Source organism: Rhinoderma darwinii, chromosome 3 (genome assembly GCF_050947455.1).
Source record: "Rhinoderma darwinii isolate aRhiDar2 chromosome 3, aRhiDar2.hap1, whole genome shotgun sequence".
NCBI classification, from domain to species: domain Eukaryota; kingdom Metazoa; phylum Chordata; class Amphibia; order Anura; family Rhinodermatidae; genus Rhinoderma; species Rhinoderma darwinii.
This window is the reverse complement of record NC_134689.1, coordinates 163,623,101-163,641,356: the sequence shown is the minus strand read 5'-3', so window position 1 is coordinate 163,641,356 and position 18,256 is coordinate 163,623,101. Positions and strand designations below refer to the sequence as shown.

The window sequence follows — 18,256 nt, the reverse complement described above, 5'->3', positions numbered from 1 at the left end:
GGGACGGCCCACTGTTTCTGGCCTTTCCTAGCCTAATAATACCAGCCTGCGGCCACCCCAGTGCCCAATCGTCACTACAGATGGTCGGGTAGTGCATCGGAACCGGCTCTCCCCGAGACCCCTGGTGGCGGTGGGAACTGGAGTAATAATGGGGGTTAGCCTTTTCACTGGCTAACATTAAGCCCTGCCTAGTAATGGACGCTGTAAATCAGTCAGCGGCCATTACTAAAGCAGTAGTAGTAAATAGTAATAAAGTTTCAAAAAAATACACAGACATAAAAAAACACAACCGTCAAACAATTTTATTGATAATAAAAAAAGCCATCATCGCAGTAGTCCTCGAATCCGACGTAGTCCAATAAACCTGTAAAAAAACACAAACACAAAAAAAAATTGTAACACATTAAAAAGCAAAACAATTACTATTCTTACCTTTCCTGGGTCCAGCGCTCAAGCCGCAATGTCAGCGAGCTGGGCCGTGTATCTAAGCCTATCATGTGTGATACTTTCTGCTGAGCCACTGTATCTAATCCTATCCTTAGCTATAGGGTTAGAGTGCTACAGATATGCTGTCTCATATATATACATATACACACATATGCATGCACACACATTATTTTCGGGGGGACGGGACGGGACATGTATTGGGGCTAATACCCCAGACGTTTTAAGACCTTAGTGACGCCCCGGCTGCTAGTGTTGCATCGTTGGGTCACTTAGGAGACCCAGCGATACAGCTGAAAGCTGCGGGCCGTTGGCCATGAGAAAAAGTTTGGGGGGGGGGGTCCCCAAGAAGAACTTTTGCACCAGGGCCCATGAGCCTTTAGCTGCGCCCCTGATTCTAGACACTTCTGTAGTGAACCTTACAATGTACTGTATGCTGGGAGAAACTCACAGGAGTCCGTACATTCTAGACACTTCTGTAGTGAACGTTACAATGTACTGTATGCTGGGAGAAACTCACAGGAGTCCGTACATTCTAGACACTTCTGTAGTGAACGTTACAATATACTGTATGCTGGGAGAAACTCACAGGAGTCCCTACATTCTAGACCAGGGGTCTCAAGCACGCGGGCCGCATGCGGCCCCTGGGTCTATCATCTGCGGCCCGTGGGACACAGAGCCGCTAGTATCGGCTCTGCTCCGAGACTCTGGAATTCCCTGACATCGCTGTCCACATATGATAAGCGATGTCTGGGGCTTCCCCAGAGCCGGAGTCCCGGGCAGAGCTCTAGTACAGGCTCTGCTCCGGGACTCTGTGGAATTCCCTGACATCGCTGTCAACATATGTACAGTGTGTCAGGGTCTTCCCCAGAGCGGAGTCCCGGGCAGAGCGCTAGTATCGGCTCTGTTCCGGGACGCTGCTTAATTCCCTGACATCGCTGCCCATATATGGACAGTGTGTCAGGGTCTTCCCCAGAGCGGAGTCCCAGGCAGAGCGCTAGTATCGGCTCTGCTCCGGGATGCTGCGGAATTCCCTGACATCGCTGCCCATATATGGACAGTGTGTCAGGGTCTTCCCCAGAGCGGAGTCCAGGGCAGAGCGCTAGCACAGGCTCTGCTCCGGGACTCTGGTGAATTCCCTGACATCGCTGCCCATATATGGACAGTGTGTCAGGGTCTTCCCCAGAGCGGAGTCCCGGGCAGAGCGCTAGTATCGGCTCTGCTCCGGGACGCTGCGGAATTCCCTGACATCGCTGCCCATATATGGACAGTGTGTCAGGGTCTTCCCCAGAGCGGAGTCCCGGGCAGAGCGCTAGTATCGGCTCTGCTCCGTGGACGCTGCGGAATTCCCTGACATCGCTGCCCATATATGGACAGTGTGTCAGGGTCTTCCCCAGAGCAGGAGTCCCAGTCTACAGGGACTACACTTCACATTTTTTCTATATGCGGCCCACTTACCCGGCCGAGTTTGAGACCCCTATTCTAGACACTTTTGTAGTGAACCTTACAATGTACTGTATGCTGGGAGAAACTCACAGGAGTCCGTACATTCTAGACACTTCTGTAGTGAACGTTACAATGTACTGTATGCTGGGAGAAACTCACAGCAGTCCATATGTGATGCTGGGACAAACTCACGTCCATACATTCTAGGTATTTCAGCACAGGACAGGATAGAATGTATGGGCTGCAGGGAGAAACTCAACAGAACCCATACATTCTAGGCACTTCAGTACTGAACAGGATACAATGTATGGGCTGCAGGGAGAAACTCACAGGAACATGTACAGGAATGTAAGGGATAAGGGGGGAACTCAAAGGAGTCCACATGTCATGTTGAGATAAATTAGGACCGCTTCACACAGAGTTTTTTGGTACTGTTTTTCATGCAGAAGCAACGTCGGAAGCCGCGCCCAAAAAAAACACAGAATGGGAGACGGAAAAACATCCTGTTGAAGAAAGAGGTAAAAAAACAAAAACAGCCTAAAAAATTGCGGCAAAAAAACGCATATGGCACAAAACCACTTAAAAAAAACCGGAGCTGATATTTTAAGCCAGTTTTCTGCCTGCAAAAAACTCCTAGTTCACACAGTTTTTGGGCACGAAAACCGCTGCGAAAAACGCTAGAAATCTCCTACCATTGATTTCACTTGCGGGAAAAAAACGCTCACGGGAAAAAAGTGACATGACCTATCTTGAGGCGTTTTCCGCCGCAAAAACTCTTTTGAAATCAGTGGGAGATTGAAAAAACACAGCAAAACGGCCACTGCGTTTTTCGGCAAAAAACTTTGAGGTTTTTTTGCCTGTAGAAGAAATGCGGCAGAAATTGTTTAAAAAAACGCCTGAAAAAATCACGTCAAAAAACGTGAGAGGCACAAATTCACTTAAAAAAAAGCAGGAGATGATTTATCCAGGCAATATTTTCTGCCTGTAAAAAAACTCCATGTGAACAGGGCCTGCAGGAATTTTGAGACAGATTTTGACCTGCCTGCACTTTCTTGCTGCAGTTTTTGTGGTGTTTTTCCGACCATGGTCATTGATCGCTGCGGGCAAAAAAACGCAGCGAAAAATGCTTTCTCCGCCTTTCATTGATTTTAATGGGAGGTCAGAGACGGAAACCGCAGAAAGAGCGTGCTGCTTTTTTTCCCGGGAGCAGCTAAAAGCCGCTCCGGGGAAAAAATGCCTCCACCTCACTTTGAAATCAATGGTAGGCGGTTTTGGAAGTTTTTTGGCGCTGATCCTGATGCGTTTGGTGGGTCAAAATTAGCGCCAAAAAAACTCAGTCTGAACTGGACCTAAAGGAATCTTTATGTGATGCTGGGAGAAACTCACAGAGCCCATACATTCTAGGCTTTTCAGCTACGGACAGGATACAATGTATGGGCTGCAGAGAGAAACTCAAAGGAATATGTACATTGTAGGCACTTCAGTACTGAAAAGGCTAGAATGTAGGGGCTGCAGGGAGAAACTCGTCAGAGCCCATACATTCTTGGCTCAACCGACACAGAACTCGCCGCTCAGTGAGTAAGAACCGCCAGGTGAGGTGCAGTGTGTGAGGACTGGGATGATGTCACGTGACGGGGGGGGGGACTGCGGGTATGTGGCAAAGCCGGCCCCTTTGCTCTACTACACCTAGTTCTTCCCGGCCACGCCCATCCCATCCGCTCCGCTGTAATAACAACCCTGCACAGCTACTTAGCGCCTCACTCTACTCCAGTACTCAGAGGGACGTAGTCGTAACCGCAGACTGGTGAGTACTAGAGCTAGTAGCGACCATGCCGTAGTTATAGACTGGTGAGCGCTATAGCTAGTAATGACCGTGACGTACTTATATGTACAGCTCTGTATACGTGTGTATGCTTCAGACTGTTGAGTGCTATAGCTAGTTATGACCATGACGTACTCCTATGTACACCTAAAAAAAAGCATTTGTTCACCAAACAAATGCAACGTTTCACCTCCTCAATGGAGGTGAATAAATTCCCCCTTTTTTTTTTGAGTGCTGCTTCCTTGCTCTTTATTTTTGGGCGTTTATCATATAAGGAGAGGTCGCTCCTTATTTTGAAGCATAGCGCCAACCATATTGGTTTTATTGAAACCGTGCTGCTCCTATTTTTGTATATGTACACCTCTATAGGCGTGTACACCTCAGACTGGTGAGCGCTATAGCTAGTCATGACCATGACGTACTTATGTGTACACCTCAGACTGGTGAGCGCTATAGCTAGTCATGACGTAGTCCTATACATGTGTACGTCTGCCGCTCCGCTCTACATGCCCGTATGTAACTTCAGTGCCCCACCTATGTGAGAAGCGTAAGTGCGGAATCGGGTTGTCTCTCGAGTCTTTCTGATCCTCTAAATTGAGATTTTCACAGATCTCTATAAAGTCCTAGCCCGCTTGTTTCAGGTCTGCACCCCGTTGTTCTGGTGATCAGTGGGGTGTCAGCCGGTGATGTCGGAGTCGCTGACCCCTGCTGCTGTGTCTATAGTCCCTGACTATAATCTGCAATGTATATAGGCCAGCTCCTTCATAGAGCTCCAAGAAACATTTCCAGTAATTAGTTTTAGTGAATTGTCTTAATTGCAGTTTCTTTAGGGTTGTTCCCATCTGCACAACCTTTCCTTATATAGTAGTCGGTGAGTCTGGTGGCTGAAGCTGCTGTGTGGGCAGCCGTACATTTTATGTAGTATTATGCAACATCCCACTTCCATGTCATACGTGACAGAATAGATCGTCAGCCTGAGGGACACGCTGCATCATCTCTGGCTAATAGAGTGGTGTAGAGCAAATATATATCTCCTATCTCCTATCTCTATCAACGTAGTGTGAACGTGTTCTTAAATGGTAATGGGGAGAATGACGCGTGCATAAACTTGAGTCAGGGAAAATTGGAGACAATTTATCAGAATGCTGCATGTGCCAGAATATACTTGATGGCACTCCCTAGGCATGTCAGTGTTTGTTTTTTTTTTTTATACATTATACTATGATTGTGTAAAATTAATAAAAACCATCAAAACTCTTAGGATAGGCATAAAAAAAATCCATATGGTACACACCACGTACACTACTTTCTTGGCACAAATATACTAGTAAATTCCTTGTGCAGGGACGTAGGAGTACTTCTTGTCCCATTAATCTTGGGTGGGTCCCTGGAGGAATCTTGTGTGTATGGTCTTCATTCTTCTGTTGTGTAATTCACTGAAGACAAAGCTACTTGTGTGACCTTTCTCTAGAAGTACAACTGCTTTATTCTTTTTCTGTTCTTCTAATCTTGCTATGCTACCAGTAAAGGGCAATGTGAGTGGTGGCCCTCTTACATGGGCCGATGATCGGAATAACGAGCATTCACAGAACGCTCATTCCCGATCATTGCTTTGTGTAAACAGGGCAACGATCAGCCGATGAGCTAGCAAACGCTCGTTCATCGGCTGATCGTATCAATTCTGCAGCAGAAAATATCATCGTTGTCAGCAGGACATCTTCCTATGTAAACCGCGAGATGTGCTGCTGACCTGATGGAAGTGTATGGGGACAAGCGCTCTTCCCCATACATTGCTGATAATAGCTCCATGTCAATTGAGCGCTGATCAATGAGCTGTCTCGTTACGGCCAAAGTTGGTCGATGTAAAAAGACCCTTAGATGTTCGTGACACTGACCTGAAAATTCGTCTGTAAGGGTATAAACACGGCAAACTAAAATACCGAGCTGTTTTCAAGGGAAAACCGCCTCTGATTTTCAGCCGTTTTTAAAGCATCAAGCGTTTTTTAATGTGCTTTTTTTGGAGCTGTTTTTTATTGAGGCAATGAGAAACGGCTCGAAGTGACGAACTTCTTTTTATGCAGTATTTTTACGCATCTTTTTTTCAAATGTCGGAACGAAATACCGTTTTTCCCGTTGAAACCAATAGGCAGATGTTTGGAAGTGTTATGGTTTTGGTTTTTTTTCAGCCGTTTTTGGGGCGCTTAAAGGAGACAATGGGGGAGATTTATTAACCCCTTGGAGACACAGCCAATTTTCAGCTTTCTTTTAAATTTGTTGTTTGTTGTCTCCCCTCAAAGCCATAACTTTTTTTTTTTTTTTTTTTTGTTTTTTTGCGGGACGCGTTGTAGTTTTTTTACGTCATTATTTAATGTTCCATATATGTACTGGGGAACTGAATAAAAAAACTTTGTGGGGTGAAATGGGGAAAAACTGCGATTTCGCCTTTTATTTTGTTTTTACGTTGATGGGGGGGGGGGGATAAAAAACACGTTCACTTTATTCTATGGGTCAATACAATGATCCGTAGATGCTTATTTTTTTTTTGTGGGGCGAGCTGTAGTTTTTATACCGTCTTAGGATACATGCCCTTTTTGTTTTGTTTTTTTTTTTGTTTTTAATCAATACATTTTTATTCAACTTTTGTAATAAATCCAGTAGTTACAGTCGCAGACAGAAGCAACAATGACACTTCATAATGTACATAAGAATCATACATCTGTCAAAGTCAAGTCCTACATATATAACAGGAGAATGAATGCAATAACATGGCACATATCCATTTAACATAACACAATAGAAATGGTTTGACATGTCGATTAACAGGCTCTAATGCTCCGGTGAGCAAATGTCTCCCCCCTATTTATTCCAGGGCCCCTTCGCATAATAGTGTGAGCTAGAATCAGTGAATGCAATTATAAGCACTACTCACCCATGGACCCCATACCTTCTCAAATTTTGTATAAGTATGATCCTTATAAGCTATCATTTTCTCATGTGAGCACGTACTGTTAACATGACTGATAATTTCCTGAAGCTGAGGAAGCTTTGTACTCTAAGGCTATGTTCACACGGGGTCTTTTGCCGAGTTTTTTGACGCGGAAACCGCGTCGCAAAACTCGGCAGAAACGGCCCGAGAACGCCTCCCATTGATTTCAATGGGAGGCGTCGGCGTCTTTTTCCCGCGAGCAGTAAAACTGCCTCGCGGGAAAAAGAAGCGACATGCCCTATCTTCGGGCGCTTCCGCCTCCGACCTCCCATTGACTTCAATGGGAGGCAGGAGAAAGCGTGTTTTCTGCCCGCGGCGCTCAATGGCCGCGGGCGAAAAACGGCGCGATAATTGCTATTCACACGGAGTATTTTGGGGGAGGAATATCTGCCTCAAAATTCCGTTTGGAGCTTTGAGGCAGATATTCCTCCCCCAAAATACTCCGTGTGAACTTAGCCTAACAGTGCCTAGTGATGGCCAACTTAGTTGCAAGAAAAATATGTTCTGCCACCACTCTATGGCTAGTGGGGATGAGGTCCAGGTTCAAAAAGAGTAAAGCTATAGAAGGGAACATAGGAACTTGTGTGCCTATTATATGGGAGATTAAACTAAAGGAGGACTTCCACAAATTAATTAACAGTGGGCACTCCCACAGGATATGCAGAAGTGTACCTCTAGCCCCACACCCCCTCCAACATAGATGAGATGTACCAGGGAACATACAATAAAGTCTATCAGGGGTATAATACCATCGTAAAATAGTCTTCATTGCTGCTTCATAGTGGAGTGTACATTTAAAGTTCTGTGAAACAAACGTAAGAGCATTTTTCCACCCGGAAATGGTATATTCTTGTTTGAGCTCCCAAGCCAGAAACGGGACCGACTTGATAAATAAAGTCTTCTGACCCCCACTGTTTCGCTTTTCTAATATTTTTGTTTGTGGAGCTAAAGTGACCCAAAAAAGAAAAAAAACAAATTCAATTTTTTTTTTTTTTTTTTTTATACACTATTCATTGTTCAAGTAAAATGTTGTTTTAGATTAGCTTGGACTTTTACAGATGCGTCAGTACCAGTTATGTTTAATTTTTAACATTACTTTGGGGTAAGAGGGGGAAAGTTTTTTTTTTTTTTGTTTAAATGTACAAAAAAACAAACGTAGTTTTCTTTTTACGGAAACAATAGCGCAGTTGACTACGCTATTGTTTCCGCAAAAAAAGGAAGCTTTACAGCACGGAAACCAACTGCAACAGAATCATTACTATTGAGATCAATGGTAATGCAATTAGAAGCTATGGTTTCTGTTCATCGGTTCCTCCAACGGAAATGTTAAACGGAACCGATGAACAGAAGCACGATGCTGTGAACAGCCCCTAGGCTTCGTTCACATCTGCGTCAGCTCCGTTCTGACGGTCTGTGCAGAGAAAGCTGCAGCATGCACTAGTTTGGTTTGATTCTCACGTTCAACTCGAATCAATGAGTCAGTGAAAAAAAAAGACCATGCACTGATGCTATTCGAGAGTGGTGTCTGATTTTTTTACTGACTGGCTGTTAGTAAATGCTGAAAGAGCAATTTTTTTTTTTTTTTTTTTTTTTTTTTTGCTGGATGTGAAAATTGATGCTACACTGACGTTAAAAACGGACAGAATGCTCTGACACATTACTGATTTAACTCTTATGTAAAATCGTCAGTTTTCCCCGATAAAACAGATGAGTTTTAAAACGCTGATCTGTATAAGGGGCTGTTTACATCTGCGTTGGAGGCTCCATTAGGGGCCTCGGTCGCAGATCTGGCAGAAGTTGCCAGAAACAATAGCGCTGCATAGAAAGCCGACAGAACCCAGTAGAACAGAATGCCCCAAAGCAGATGTGAACAGCCCCTTAATATTTCCATGTTAGACTTAATTCTAAATGGCTAATAATATTTGGAAATGGGTGTTGAAAACATAAGTTTCTTTCATGGCAGAGTTATGGTACAGACAAACGTCTTCATAACAAGGGGGAAAAATAGACGTTGCCCTTGGAAAACTGCTGCATGAAAAGGTCAATGAACAGACCGCTCTTTATGCCTTCATTCCATCAGGCTGTTTTGCATTGTGTTTACGTTTTAGTTTTTTTTCCATCTCCACTTGTTCAATCTTTCCTTGGCAGTGTGTAGTGTGGTGGCTTATTCCTAATTACAATATCAATGGTGGGTACTGATCAGAAAAGTCATTAGGCTCTGTTCACATTTGCGTTGGGGTCCTGTTCCGTCATTCTGTCGAGATTTTTGTCAGTTTGTCTGCTCAGGGTCCCGTTCTGACACTGACGGAAACCAGAGGTTCCCGTTTCCATCACCTTTGATTTCAATGGTGATGGATGCGGCGCCTGTGGTTTCCGTTTGTCTCTCTTGTGCACCAGATCTGTCCTTTTTTGCCGGAAGCAATAGCGCAGTGATGTCGGGAGCAGGGCTGGAGTCCCTGGGCAGAGCATCAGCTGATCTTCTTAGGGACTCTACTACTACTACTACTACTGCTGATGTCACTGTCCATATATTGACCGTGCTGGAGTCCCCAGGCAGAGCATCAGCCTTTACCTTTTTGCGTTTCTGACCCCGTGCATATCTGTTTTGGTTTTCCTTTCCCCCGGTATAACCTCCATATCTACACTACTTACCCCAGTGTTGTAGTGTTTGTTCACCGCCATTTAAGTCCCCTGTGGGTTTCCCTCATCGGCTTCCGTAGTCTGTATCCAGCTGGGGTTGCTATAACTCCAGGAACGCTGTCCAAGTTAGCCTGTGTATCCCGTTCCCTCCTGCCATTACTTTCTCCTTCCTGCGGTGAGTCCCCACACTCCAGTACACATCTGCAACTTCATATATTTTATTTCCTGTCTGTGACCGTTTACAGGTTTTTACTGCCAGTCGGACGTTTGTTCTCTCGACCTCCAATATACACCACCGTTCAAAAGTTTGGGGGTCACCCAGACAATTTTGTGTTTTCCATGAAAACTCACACTTATATTTATCAAATGAGTTGCAAAATGACTAGAAAATATAGTCAAGACATTGACAAGGTTAGAAATAATGATTTTTATTTGAAATAATAATTTTCTCCTTCAAACTTTGGTTTCGTCAAAGAATGCTCCATTTGCAGCAATTACAGCATTGCAGACCTTTGGCATTCTAGCTGTTAATTTGCTGAGGTAATCGGGAGAAATTTCACCCCATGCTTCCAGAAGCCCCTCCCACAAGTTGGATTGGCTTGATGGGCACTTCTTGCGTACCATACGGTCAAGCTGCTCCGACAACAGCTCTATGGGGTTGAGATCTGGTGATTGCGCTGGCTACTCCATTACAGATAGAATACCAGCTGCCTGCTTCTTCCCTAAATAGTTCTTGCATAATTTGGAGGTGTGCTTTGGGTCATTGTCCTGTTGTAGGATGAAATTGGCTCCAATCAAGCGCTGTCCACAGGGTATGGCATGGCGTTGCAAAATGGCATGATAGCCTTCCTTATTCAAAATCCCTTTTACCTTGTACAAATCTCCCACTTTACCAGCACCAAAGCAACCCCAGACCATCACATTACCTCCACCATGCTTGACAGATGGCGTCAGGCACTCTTCCAGCATCTTTTCAGTTGTTCTGCGTCTCACAAATGTTCTTCTGTGTGATCCAAACACCTCAAACTTCGAATTGTCTGTCCATAACACTTTTTTCCAATCTTCCTCTGTCAAATGTCTGTGTGCTTTTGCCCATATTAATCTTTTCCTTTTGTTAGCCAGTTTCAGATATGGCTTTTTCTTTGCCACTCTGTCCTGAAGGCCAGCATCCCGGAGTCGCCTCTTCACTGTAGAAGTTGACACTGGCGTTTTGCGGGTACTATTTAATGACGCTGCCAGTTGAGGACCTGTGAGGCGTCTATTTCTTAAACTAGAGACTCTAATGTACTTGTCTTGTTGCTCAGTTGTGCAGTGGGGTTTCCTACTTCTCTTTCTACTCTGGTTAGAGCCTGTTTGTGCTGTCCTCTGAAGGGAGTAGTACACACATTGTTGTAGGAAATCTTCAGTTTCTTGGCAATTTCTCGAATGGAATAGCCTTCATTTCGAAGAACAAGAATAGACTGTCGAGTTTCACATGAAAGCTCTCTTTTTCTAGCCATTTTGAGAGTTTAATCGAACCCACAAATGTAATGCTCCAGATTCTCCACTAGCTCAAAGGAAGGTCAGTTTTAGGGTATGTGCACACACACTAATTACGTCCGTAATTGACGGACGCATTTCGGCCGCAAGTCCCGGACCGAACACAGTGCAGGGAGCCGGGCTCCTAGCAGCATACTTATGTACGATGCAAGGAGTCCCTGCCTCGCTGCAGGACAACTGTCTCGTACTGTAATCATGTTTTCATTACGGGACAATTGTCCTGCAGCGAGGCAGGGACTCCTAGCATCGTACATAAGTATGATGCTAGGAGCCCGGCTCCCTGCACTGTGTTCGGTCCGAGACTTGCGGCCGAAATACGTCCGTCAATTACGGACGTAATTAGTGTGTGTGCACATACCCTTATAGCTCCTCTAAACAGCAAAACTGTTTACAGCGGTGCTAACATAATTGCACAAGGGGTTTCAAGTGTTTTCTAATCATCCATTAGCCTTCTAACACATTTAGCAAACACAATGTACCATTAGAACACTGAAGTGATGGTTGCTGGAAATGGGCCTCTATACACCTATGTAGATATTGCATTAAAAACCAGACATTTGCAGCTAGAATAGTCATTTAGCACATTAACAATGTATAGAGTGTATTTCTGATTAATTTAATGTTATCTTCATTGAAAAAAAACTGCTTTTCTAGCAAAAATAAGAATTTCTAAGTGACCCTAAACTTTTGAACGGTAGTGTACGTTTGACTTATATTTATTATTAGTTTGTTAGACATTCTTAGCTATGATTATTGCATGTATTTTTGACGTTTATATCCCTTTCTATGAATCGACGTATTTAAATTCAACGTATTTTACTTTCCACTAATTGTAGCCCTAGCTCCTTCTGCATCACCTTTACCCCACATGACGTCATAAATATACTTTGACCGGTGTTTTGAAGTTTTGTTTTTAAGTATAGTAATGAATGTATGGGAGCGCGGCTGCAGCTGTGTAATTCAGCCATTGCCCCGCTACTGAGTCATGATAACAAGTGCGCGCTGTCAGGATGATGTGATGTGGCCGGCGCTGCACTAATGAGCGGCCGCACTGAAGACAGAACATGGCGGGCGCACTACAAAACACCCCCATGTTCTGTCTTCAGTGCCTAAACCGCAGCTCATTAGTGCAGCGCCGGCCGCATCCCCTCATGCTGACCGCGCGCGCACTTCCTGTCAGGAGCGGGGCAATGGTTGTATTACACAGCCGCAGTCCCGCTCTATAACGGCGGAGATCAGAGAAACCTCTCATCTCCGCCGCTATTCCCCTGAATGCTGCGATCAAAGCTGACTGCAGCATTCAGGAGAAAATGAGAAGGGGGGATGCCCATGGATCGCGTCACAGGGAATTCCTGTGATGCGATCGAGGGCCATACCATATATGGCCAGACAGCTCAGGGTCTATTGACGGACCCCAGGACTGTCTTACCATATTTCTTGTTGTTAGGGCATACTGAGGTATGTCCTAACAACTGCCTGTGTACTATCAGTACTATTGGCAAAGTATCGAAATTGGTATCGAAATCGCAATACTAAACTAAGTATCGGTATCTAAGTCCAAATTCTGGTATCGTGACATCCCTACTTCAATGGTTGTTTTTTCTTAACACTGTCATAATTATCAGTTGCTTGTTGTGTGGACCGGTTTGGGACCTAGCTGCAGCTTCATCATACCTAATTACTCTTACATCAGTGTTGTGTCTGCATTTGCACAACCCCTGTAGCTGAGCATTATTCATCTCACCTTTTTCCTTTGAGTCATTATCACTGGTGACCTGCACCATGTGGCGCCATGTTTTTTTCTCTTTTTCCTTTAGCCAATAATGCAATGGATTTTTTTTTTCTATATAAAATTATTGTGTAGTGCCTGGTGAAAATATAACATTTCTGGAAAATGCTAATGAATAAGAGCATGCTTTTGTTCAGGCGTTGAGCCAGCAAGGCATACTAGGGAGATTTCAGCTCTAAAGAATTGTTAAAGGGGTGGCATATTCAAAGGGTCGTGGCCCTCTCTCCACTAGTCCCTGCCTTAAGGCCTCATTTACACGAGCGTAATATACGCGCGTGCGACGCGCGTGCTTTGCACGCATGTCGTACGCACCTATATTAGTCAATGGGGCAGTTTAGACGATGCGTGAATTGCGCTCAGCGCGTGTGCGCAGAAAAAAACTCACGACATGTTCTATAATCGTGCGTTTTTCGCGCACTCACGCACCCATTGAAGTCAATGGGTGCGTGAAAACCACGCATGCCGCACGGAAGCACTTCCGTGCGAACTGCGTGATTCGCGCAAGAGCTGTCAAACTCCTGAATGTAAACAGAAAAGCACCACGTGCTTTTCTGTTTACAAACATCCAAACGGAGTGTCAAATTCGAGATGAGCGCACCGAACTTCACCGGGTTCGGCCAAACTCGTTTTGACCGAAACCGGTAAAAAATGTTCGGGTACGCGACGTCAGGAGACAGTCACTGCCCACGGTGCTGAAAGCGTTAAACTGGTTCAGCACCATGGACAGTGACTTCCGCTCCGAAAATCCATGAACCTGTAAAAAAAAAAAAGACGTTCTGACTTACCGATAACTCCGGTCCGACCTCCCGGGATGACAGTTAAGTCCAAGTGACAGCTGCAGCCAATCACAGGCCAAGCACAGGCTGCAGCCAATCACAGGCTGCAGCGGTCTCATGGACTGCGGCGTCATCCTGGGAGGTGGGGCCGGATGACAAGAGAGGGACGCGTCACCAAAGCAACGGCCGGGAGCCCGGACTGGGGGAAGCAGGAAGTTCTTGGTAAGTATGAAAGTCTTTTTTTATTCACAGGTTGGTGTATATTGTGTTCGGCATTCACTGTCGAGGGTGCTGAAAGAGTTACTGCCGATCAGTTAGCTCTTTCAGCACCTTGGACAGTGACGGACGTCGACTAGCCTCATCTCTATGATGGCGGCTGCGCGAAAATCACGCAGCCGCGCATCATACACGGATAACACACGGAGCTGCCAAGTGCCTTTTGCGCGCGCAAAACGCAGCGTTTTTTGCGCGCGCAAAACGCACACGCTCGTGTAAATGAGGCCTTAGTCTGCAACTAGCTGCTGCCGCACCTGGAGAAATGGGGCCTGTGCAATTCCAGTTCTCGCTATACACTATATGGACAAAAGTATTGGGACACACCTCTTAATCATTGAATTTGAGTGTTTTACTCAGTCCCATTGCCACAGGTGTATAAAATTAAGCACTCAGCGATGCAGTCTGCTTTTACCAACACCGTTGCAATAAGTCAGTTTGTGAAAGTGTATTCCCTCCTAGATATTCAGTGTATTCCCTCCTAGATATTCCACGATTACAATACCACTCACAGGTAAAGTGGAAGCCTACTCAGCCACGAAGTGGCAGACCACGTAAAGTTAGGAAGCGGGGCTGTAGAATGCTGAGGCGCGTAGTGCATAAAAGTCGGCAACGCTCTGACGCAATAACTGCAGAGTTCCCAACCTTTCGCATAAACATCCGCACAAAAACTGTGCACCGTGAGAAACAATGCAATGGGTTTCCTTTGCCGAGCAGTTGCATGGCGTCTGAGTTGTGTAAAGCCCACCGCCACTGGGCTTTGGAGCAGTGGAAACGTGTTCTCTGGTCTGACCAATCACGCTTCTTTATCTGGCAGTCTAATGGATGAGTCTGGGTATGGCCAATGCCAGGAGAACGTTGCCTGACTGCGTTGTACCAACTGTAAAATTTGGTGAAGGAGGGATAATGCCATGGGGCTGTTTTTCAGGGATTAGCCTACGCACCCGCATACTCCAGTAACGAGAAATATTCATGCTTCAGCATGCCAAGATGTTTTGGACAATTATATGCTTCCTACTTTGTGGGGACAGTTTGAATTCTCAGACACACTTCAAAATCTTGTAGAAAGTCTTCCCAGAAGAGTGGAAGCGGTTAGCTGCATCTATCAGACGTTTAGGGCAAATCCTGTGGAAGTTGGGAATACCCCTTTATTGCCTCTCTGGGTTGTATGACAGGCTGCCTAATTTAGGCCTCCTGTACTCGGCAGAGTCCTCGCTACTCTGTAATACAGATCAATAGGCACTCCGCGTGCTGCCGTGTGGTGTTTTGTACAATGCTCTCTTATGGAGCTATTCTCTTCTAATGGCATAGTTCCATAATATGATACATCCAATTGAACGTGCCTTGCCTTGCCTTTTTTTTTTTTCTGTCTGATGAAATCCTATATGAAACAAAAAAAACTTTGTGTGCTCCTGTATGAAAACTGAGGCATACAGAGATAATTTACTTCATCTGCTTTAACCTTGGTTTGACCATTTATAACCACTGCCGATTGCTAGAACGCAGTGGCCACAAGCGCTAGTAAAGTGCCATGTCACAACTGCTATGCTCAGATCATGATGAACAACACCAGAACACTATTCCTGCTCCACTAATCTTAGGCTCTGTTCACGTCTGCTTTGGGGTCCCGTTCTGACATTCCGTCAGAGCTTTCCATCAGAACGGGACCCTGAGCACAAACTGACAAAGACGGAAACCAGAGATTTCAACGGTGACTGATCCGGTGCCCGTGGTCTCCGTTTTGCCTTTTTTATTTTATTTATTTTGTGTGCACTGGATACATTGTTTTTCCGAAAGCAATAGCGTAGTCTACTCTGGTTTCCGTCGGTGTCAGTTTGTGTCTGCTCAGGGTCCCGTTCTGACAAAGCTCAGACGGAACACCAACGCAGATGTGAAGAGCCTTAAACGCCTTCCAATCGCAGCCATTTATTTTTCCTCCTTTCTGTTCCATGTGCGTGGTTAATTTTATTTTTTGGGTTTTTTCTTTGTTGGACAAGTTGTAGATTTTTAATAGAACCCCTTTAAATGTTGCTAACAGAATATAAAATTTACACCTATCCATAGCATAGGTGTTAACTTTCTGATCGTTGGGGCCCCATGCACATGTATTTTCGGTCAGTAAAATACTGCACGGACGGGCTGCGAAGTGTCATTCACATTTGCGGCCGTGCTCACCGTAATCCGTTTAAAAACTACGGAGATGTGCGTGGGGCGTTAAAAGCTATGGTGAGAAATTCTGCAGACATGGGTGTCAAAGTTCTTCCACGGCTCCAGAATTTGTCCCAGTGCTTATAAATCTACCCTACAATTTCTGAATGACTGTGCTGGTAAAACTTTATTGAAAGCCAATAGTTAAGTATACATGACAGACTTCCTTACTGCAAAATAAGACACTCCATAGAAGGCCTTGATATTTTCAGACCTGCAATTCTATTTCAAATACAGAACCCTGTTTTAAATAAAAGTGACACTTTGTAAAATAGTTTTGTGCAAACAGGGAGGTAAAATATTTATGTGTGTAACTGCTCTGTATATTATATACAATTAATTTGTCAGATGTAGCTGGCAGGGGGGCTGTGGTCCCTGGCCCACTGAGATGGTTGTTCCTAGGGACAGTCCCCCAGTCGTGGCATGTCCCAATTTTAACTGTATCTGCATCCTCGGCACACAGATACAGCTGGAGCAGTGAGCTCACAGCTCCTTGCTCCAGCAGTCACTATGTAATGCCAACTGTGAGCGGCTCTACAGACAGGTGTGATGTCATCGCGCCTGTCTGCGCCGTGCCCCACACTGCTCAGAGGGATCTCCTACACTTGTCGTGGGAACGGGGCTAGGTGAGTATTTTTTTTATTAGGCACTATGGGGGCATAATACTGGGTATGCAGGGGCCGCAGTGGGGCAATATACTGTGTAGGGGCAGCTAAGGGGGAATTTACAGTGTGGGCGCAGCTGTGGGGCATTATATAGCGTGGGGGCACTAGGGGTGTCATTATACTATGTGAAGGGCACTAATGGGTTATACTGTGTGGGGGCAGCTATGGGAGCATTACCCTGTGTGGGGGCAACCATTGAAGCATTACCCTGTATGGAGGTAGCTATAAGGGCACTATACTGTGTGGGGGAGCCCAATCAGATGTGTTTCGCCCTCCCACCCCCCTGTGCTAAACCCCTAGCTACACCTTTTCTGTAGAAGTTACATAGATTGATATTTCCACTCTAGTTTTTCGCTGTGTAGGTTCCACTCCTGCTTTTGGATTACAAATACTGATGCAGCATTTTTAGTCGGTATTTGTTGGCCTCTGTTATGGTATGTTCACACTGCCTATTTTCGCCCCTGTTTTTCGGGCCGTAAACGGCAAAAAAATTGGGAGCAGAACGCCTCCAAACATCTGCCCATTGATTTCAATGGGAAAACCGGCGTTCTGTTCCCATGAGCAGTTTTTTTTTTTTATGCGGCCGCGAAAAACTGCAGGACACTTCTTGGGATGTTTTTAGAGCCGTTTTTTATACTCTATTGAAAACGGCTGTAAAAAAAACGCGAGTGGCTTAAACGTCTGAAAATCAGAAGCCGTTTTCCCCTGAAATCGGCTCTGTATTTTCAAACTTTTTTGACCCTGAGTGTGAACATGCCCTAAACCTCCTGTGTTGGTCATTTACGTTCTGCTTACTCATAGGAGCAGAAAAACTAACATTATGGCCGTGACTAATCTATCACATGACAGGCGCCAACGGCGACGACACGGGGACTGGACTCCTTAGTTCTGGCAGTCGAACTTCCACCGTTCTTGCATTTATCACCTATAGGTGGAAAAATGCTTTAGGATGGAATATCCCTTTTAAAGTCTATAGTGAAATATTAAGTCGGGTCAAATGAAGATTCTCCCCCTAGGACATAAACTTCACTTGACACGTATTAACACAAATGAAGTATATGTCCCCTGTCAATATTTTTTGCGATAATTTATTTAGAAACCTAAGGGTCAGTTCACAATCCTTGGGGAATTCATCTAGGGGTGTAGTGAGCATTTTGTCTGCACAGGTGTTTCATCTGGCTTTTTTTGTTAAGGATTGGGCAGTGAAAACGAAAAAAATATATTTTTCTTTACAGAAGTTGTAGCTTTAGCTCCATTATCTCAGAGTACGAAATACCCCATATGTGGCCACAAACTGCTGTTTAAGCACACGGCAGGGCTCCGAAACTACACCCCTCAATGCATTCACCTAGGGGTGCAGTGGGCATGTTAACCCCACAAATGTTTTGCAGAAAAGTGTGCAGAGTGAAAATGGGATTTTTTTTTCATAGATATGCCAATATGTGGTGCCCAGCTTGTGCCACCATAACAAAACAGCTCTCTAATTATTATGCTGTGTTTCCCGGTTTTAGAAACGCCCTAATCTTTATGCCTGGACATTTGACCAGACTCAGGAGTGAAAGAGTACCATGTGAAGTTGAAGCATAATTTGGCGATTTACAAAGTATTGGTTCACAATTGCAGGGGCTCTGATGTGAACTACACCCCTCAAGGCATTTATTAATGGGC

The 18,256-nt window shown here is 45.0% G+C and overlaps 1 protein-coding gene across 1 annotated transcript in view; it reads left to right on the top strand.

Annotated features, from left to right (window-relative positions):
• Nucleotides 1-3,571: 3,571 nt before the first annotated feature.
• Nucleotides 3,572-18,256, top strand: part of CSRP2 (cysteine and glycine rich protein 2) — a 33,541-nt gene continuing 18,856 nt past the window's right edge. The window contains exon 1 of the mRNA XM_075856998.1: nt 3,572-3,694. The gene's annotated coding sequence lies outside the window, so the exon portion shown is untranslated. The remainder of the gene's footprint in view (nt 3,695-18,256) is intronic.